Genomic DNA, 7,661 nt, shown 5'->3' on the forward strand with positions numbered 1-7,661 from the left:
GAAGCCATAAACACATCATACGTCAACTCATGGGCATTACTAATAACAATAGTAGCCACATCACTTACAGCTATATACAGTATACGAATTATTTACTTTGCACTACTTAACCAACCACGGTTTCTACCACTAAGTCCACTAAACGAAAATCATCCAAACCTAATTAACCCTATCTTACGACTAGCCATTGGAAGTATCTTCGCAGGGTACATTCTAACAATAAATATACCCCCAATATCCATAACACCTACTACAATACCAATATCAACAAAACTATCAGCCCTAATTGTTACAGTCATAGGACTATTACTAGCATTAGAACTAAATGCCTTAACAAATAAACTACCACTAAAAAATGTAATCCATACTCATAACTTCTCTAATATACTAGGATATTTTACCCATTTATTCCACCGATCATATCCTATAGCTAACTTACACCTAGGCCAACACATCGCCACCATACTAATTGACTTAAACTGATTCGAAAAAACAGGACCCAAAGGTCAAGCAAATCTACACAGTCACTTATCTTCATCTATCACTTCACTTCAAAAAGGAATAATCAAAACCTATTTCCTTTCATTCATTATTTCAATTATTATAGTCATACTTATTATTTAATTACGACCACGAACTACTTCTAAAACAATATAAATAGTAATAAATAAAATTCACCCTAAAAGAACTAAAGCCCAACCACCACAACCATACAATAATGATACACCACTATTATCTTGTCCCAAACAATATTCACCAACCGAATCAAACAACTCAATGGAAGTTGATAACTCAATTTCACCTGATGAAAAATACCAAACGGCTTCCATCAATAAAACAAAACAAAGTATACTTAAAGCTACAACATTACCAACTCAAGTTTCAGGGTATTTCTCCGTTGCCATAGCAGCAGTGTACCCAAACACTACTAATATCCCACCAAGATAAACTAAAAATACAACTAATCCTAAAAAAGTATCTTCTAAACTAACTACAATAGCGCAACCAACTCCACCACTAATTACAAGACTTAACCCCCCATAAACAGGCGAAGGTTTAGAAGCAAAAGCTACAAATCCAAAAATTAACAAAATAGAAAATAAAAATAAAACTATTATTTTCATTATTTTTACATGGAATCTAACCATGACTTATGGCATGAAAAACCATTGTTGTAATTCAACTACAAAAACCTAATGACAAATTTACGAAAAACTCATCCACTAATAAAAATTATTAACCACGCCTTCATCGACCTGCCAGCCCCATCCAACATTTCAGCCTGATGAAATTTTGGTTCACTATTAGGAATCTGCCTAATCCTCCAAATCCTTACAGGCCTATTCTTAGCAATACATTATACATCCGACACGCTAACAGCATTTTCATCCGTAGCCCACATCTGCCGAGACGTAAACTACGGATGACTCATCCGTAACATACATGCCAACGGAGCCTCAATATTTTTCATATGCTTATTCATTCATGTAGGCCGAGGAATCTACTATGGATCCTATATATACAAAGAAACATGAAACATTGGAGTTATTCTACTACTTACAGTAATAGCTACAGCCTTTGTAGGTTATGTTCTACCTTGAGGACAAATATCATTTTGAGGGGCTACTGTAATCACCAACTTACTATCAGCAATCCCATATATTGGAACCACATTAGTAGAATGAATCTGAGGAGGATTCTCAGTAGATAAAGCCACCTTAACCCGATTTTTTGCATTCCACTTCATCCTACCTTTCATCGTTACAGCCCTAGTCATTGTTCACCTGCTTTTCCTGCATGAAACAGGATCTAACAACCCAACCGGATTAAACCCAGACTCAGATAAGATTCCATTTCACCCATACTACACTATTAAAGACACCTTAGGTTTTATTATAATGATCCTAGCACTACTTCTTCTAACAATATTCTCACCAGATATATTAGGAGACCCAGATAATTTCTCCCCAGCCAATCCACTTAACACACCACCACATATTAAACCAGAATGATACTTCCTATTTGCCTATGCCATCCTACGATCTATCCCAAATAAACTAGGAGGAGTACTAGCCTTACTAGCATCAATTTTAATTTTACTAATTATCCCACTACTCCACACATCAAAACAACGCAGCTTAATATTCCGCCCAATTTCTCAAACACTATTTTGATTATTAACCTCCGACCTACTAATTCTTACATGAATCGGAGGTCAACCAGTAGAACAACCATTTATTATCATTGGCCAAATTGCCTCAATCACATATTTCCTAATTATTATTGCCTTTATACCAATAGCAGGACTATTTGAAAACTATATACTAAAGCCTAAATGAAGGGTCTAAGTAATTTAATTAAAATACTGGCCTTGTAAGCCAGCAATGAAGGAAAAATCCTTCCTCAGACATTCAAGAAGAAGGCCTAACGCCCTACCATCAACACCCAAAGCTGATATTCTAATTAAACTACTTCCTGACAACAAACATTAATTTATATACTATGTCAGTATTAAAACATTAAAAAATTTTTTACTTTTATAGAACATACATTATTATGTATAATTTTACATTTATTATGTATTATTTACATATTATGTTATATTATACATAATAAAATATGTATTATATATATAAATTATTATATTACATTAATAACACATTTAAAATACATAATATTATTAAAAGTACATAAATATTATAAAGTAAATTTTAATGTATATAGTACATTAAATTATTTTCCACTAGCATATAAACATATACATTAAAAGAACATATTACTAAATACATTAAATCAAATATTGCTATACAATTCATCATATACATTCATATCTATAATTATATAACAACCATATAGATACATAATACATAATATGTATAAATTACATAATACATTAAACCCTTAATATTACATAATACATTTGGTCGTTGGAGTACAACTAACATATCATCAATGAAAGATAGATCATACACATTTATCCACTAGCATATCACAACCTTTAATAATACCTTAATAACCATCTCACGAGAGATCACCATCCCGCCATCGTAAGATACAACATCCTTCAGAGCAAGCCCATATATAGTGGTCGAACCTAACTATGACTTTTCTGGCTATTGGTTGCTACTTCAGGCCCATTCATTCCTAAATCAGCTAGAACTCCTTTTCGTAGAGGCATATGTGATGGTATCAGTGTCCTTAACTCATAATCGCGGCATTTTAATGGTCACTGCGGGCATTTAGGGGATTTTATTTGGGGGTGGTTTATCAACTGGGCGGGAGCCTGAGAGCACACAACGAAATTGTTGACTGACACGTTTAATGTTAGCGAGCATTTAGTGTATACCTCATTTTATGAATCCTTAGAAGACTTCTATGGACTATAATTAAGGTTAAGTACAATTAACTATTAGATATATAAAAAATATATTTATTCAATTATTTCTAGAGGAAAATAAATCAATGATCATAAGACATAATATTTATTTATATATATATATATATATATATATTTATTATTTCCACCCCCGTGCAGATAAACACACACACACGCGAATTTATAATAATTTATAATAATTTATAATAATTTAACAAATATAAACTAACGGTTTATATTCATTAAACCCCCTACCCCCTTACTAAATCAAATAGATTCCGTCAAACCCCAAAACCGGATAATCCAACTTAGTAGAGCCTACTACAGCCCAAAGGAACTAGAGAAAAAACTTAACATATTAGTATATTAGTATATTAGTATATTAGTATATTAGTATTATAGTATTATAGTATTATAGAGAATTTTAGAATTTTAGAATTTTAGAGTTTTAAAAATTCAAAATTTTTTTAAGTTAAATTAATTTAATACTGACATAACATATTAATTAATGATTAACATAATTTAAATTCATAAAATTAAATAGTTAATGTAGCTTAAACAAAGCAAAGCACTGAAAATGCTTAGATGGATTATAATTAATCCCATAAACACAAAGGTTTGGTCCTAGCCTTTCTATTAATTTTAATTAGACCTACACATGCAAGTTTCCGCCCACCCGTGAGAATGCCCTCAAAACTAATTCAATTTAATATATAATTATATATATAATGTATATATAATATATATATATATAATATATATAATGTATATATAATATATAATTATATATAATAATATATAATTATATGATATAATTATATATCATATAATTCAATTATAATAATATATAATGATATATAATAATGATATTCTTGTTACCCTAGATGAATTTTGTTACTATTTCTTCTAAAACTGTAAAATAAGCTTTGAATAGTTTTATTGGTATGGCACTGAATAAGTAATTTGATTTATGTAGAATTGTCATTTTTATGACTTTTAGCTCTGCATGAGCAAATGACATTTTCCAGTTTTTTTCTATATGACTTTATTTATGTGAAAAGTCATCTGTAAGTATGTTCATATACTTTCTGGGTATGTCTTAGCTCTATACCTAAGAATCTGTTAGTGACTTCACACAGGTATCTTCAGTTCTCTACAATTGTTCCTCCTACAAGTAATTAAAAGGTTTAGAAGTCCAAAACCTTGGAACCCCTTGTCAACTCTTAAGCCTTAGAAAATGTGGCTTACCTAAAATAGGTCCCTTCATTTCTCTAAGCCTTAGGTAGTTCCCTTTCAATCACAGTGGGGACTGGTGTGTCTTGGAATTTAAGGCCTTTGAATGACTTGCCAGCTCTAGGTCTACAATCCTGTGCTTTGTCTCATACTGGTTTCTTTATTTGCCTAGTCCTCAGTTTTCACTGAAGTTATGTTGAAAGGATGTCTTGGGCTCTAAAACATCAGAAGACCTTATAATCTAGAGAATTAAAAACCTGTTTTGTCATTTAACATGGTTCTTTGCAGGTCCCTATAACTCAGAGTCCCCCTTAATAATCAGAATGCCTTGGAATCAGAAACCTCTGAAGGCCTTCTCACCTATATTCCTAAGAGCCTGTAAGTGATCTCAAACAGGTTTCTTCATATTGGTCTGAATTTTCCTCTTTTATAATCTGATGGCTATGTAGGCTAAAATCTCTGAAGGTATTTTCAGATTCTTTCCAAGCTTCAGGTTCTATGGCAGCAATTAGAATGTGAGCTAGAACTCCAAAACCTCTGAAATCCTGTCACCTCTATACATTAGAACTTGTGAGGGATCTAAAACAAGTCCCTTCAGTTCTCAAAGCCTCAGTTTACTTTTCAACACAGTCATGGGTCATTTGTCTTGAAATCTAAGATCTTGGAAAGCCTTGACAGCTTTAGGACAACAACCTTGTGCTTCATCACACACTGGATACTTCATTTCCCTAGTCATAATTTTTCCCTGAAGTCACAGTAAGGGGCTCTCATGACCACTAAAACCTCTAAAGTCAGTTAAATAGATAAGAAATTCTTGTCACATGGGTTTCTTCAGGTTTCTAGGCTTCAATTTTCCCTGTAGTTAGAGTTGAGGAGAAACCTAAACTCTAAATTCTCTAATAGTTTTGTCTCCTTTCTAACTAAGAACTTCTTGCAGTAGTAACAACAATCCCTTCAAGTGATTAGGCTTGAGTTTTCCATATGATCATGGGGTAAAAGCAGTTTTATTAACTCTGAATCATTGGTCAGATTTATACCTAGAAGTCTACCCTGATGTTTCTTCAAGGTTGTAGGTCTCAGCCCATCTTCATGAACCTAAGACCCAGTTACCCCTACAGTCACAATGGGTGATGGGGTTTTTTTTGGAATCTAAATCCTCTGAAAGCCTTGTCAGTCAAGAATTGGGGATATTTGCATGATCTCACACAAGGCCTTCATTTCCCCAGGCATCAGGTTTTTTTTTTCTTTTATTCATTGGACTCAGTTAAAATCTCTGAGGACCTATGAATCTGTTGCTCACCTCACCCAGGTCCTGTCAGCCTCAGTTTCCCCTTGGTTAATCTGAAGACTATGTAGTCTCAAAGCTCTGAAGTTATTTTCAGTTCTATATATAGGAATCTATTGATTTCAGACAGTCCCTTTACTTCTCTAAGCTTCAGGATTCACTAAAATAAAATAAAATCTAGACATTCAAAATCTCTTAAAATTTTATCACATCTTTACTTAAGAGCTTGTGAGTCATCTAAAACAGGTTCCTTTAATTCTCTAAGTCTCAGCTTTCTTTTCAGTCACAGTAGTGGGTGTTGTGTCTTGGAATCTATGGTCACTGAGGGGCCATATAATCTCTAGGTCTATATCACTGTGTTTGAACTCAAACTGGTTTCTTGATTCCCCAGACCTAGATTTCCCCTAAAGTCACAATGAGAGAATATCTTGGCCTCTAAAATATCTGAAGGCCTTGTCAACTTTAGAATCATAACCCTGTATTTGACCTTATATTGTTTCATCATATCGTTAATCCTCAGTTTCCCTTAAAGTGACACTGAAGAGGATCCTGGGCTTTAAAACCTCAAAAGGATTTGTGAGCTTCAGTCTTACAACTCTGTGCTTGATCTCACATTGGTTTCTTCCTTTCCCCAAGATCTCAATTTCCCCTGAAGTCACAATGCTGAGTTTTGCCCTCTAAAACCTTTGAAGGTTTTGCCAGCTATGTGCCTAAGAACCTGCTGTTGTCACAAAGCTTTCATCAGGACACTGACTCAAATTCCTATGTAAGGGGTATCTCCATCTTTAAACCCTCTGAAGGCCTAGTCAGCTATGGACCTAAAAACCTGTTTGTAATTTTACACAGTTCAGTTCAGGTTCCTGGAGTCAGGAAAAATCTGAAGGCCCTGTCACTATAAAGGCAATACCTTGAAAGCTTGTGAGTGATCCCACACAAGTTCCTTTAGGTTCCTAGGTCTCAGGTCCTTGCAGTCATAGATTAGGGATATCCTAAGCATACTAAGAACTAGTGGTTGAAATTACATTGGTCCCTTTAGGTCCTTAGGACTCACTATTCTTCATAATCAATGGGGAGAAGCAGTTACATGAACTCAAGTCTCTGGAATCTTTGGTCAACTTTATACCAAAGAGTCTGTTGTGATGTCACAATGGTTCTGGAGGAGGAAGAGATCCAAAAGGTTCTAGGGATCAAACTTGATTAGTAGATAGGATCTATTTCAGTCAGTCTTTATTATGTAAAAGTTCAGGAAGTCAAGGAAAGAACAAGATTGAGATAATTGATTATGGAGGGAAAGGGGCTTGCTTATAGAGATTTTGCATCTTATCCAGGTACCCCAGAGGCTAGGGAATTTTCCATTTGCAAAGTTTTCAAAGTGGGTCTTAGGATGATTCTCTGCTGAGAAGACATTCTATTGAGGTCAGTTTACAAAAAATACGCTTGTGTTAGTAATTCTCTTTGGGACCTCATTCAACACAAAGCTAGGTACTGTAATATCACAGTTAAATCATTTCAAAGTCCAAGTAAAGCATGTCAGTTAACCCAATCATTTCCTCACTTCTTTAATTTTGGGAGCTAGCAGCAAAGGGGGGATATCTGATCTTGTATATACACTTCAACCTGAAAACAGATATAGAGTTGTCCCTAAAGGCGTTGCTGATCAAATAGAGCTGCAGTCATTTTGAGATGAGAAGTGGAGTCAAGGATTGAGAGATGATGTTTTTCCAACAGTGGAAACTGATTGGTAGACACCATGCATTACTATCTGAA

This window comes from Macrotis lagotis, chromosome X, assembly GCF_037893015.1.
Source record: "Macrotis lagotis isolate mMagLag1 chromosome X, bilby.v1.9.chrom.fasta, whole genome shotgun sequence".
In the NCBI taxonomy this organism is placed as follows: Eukaryota; Metazoa; Chordata; class Mammalia; order Peramelemorphia; family Peramelidae; genus Macrotis; species Macrotis lagotis.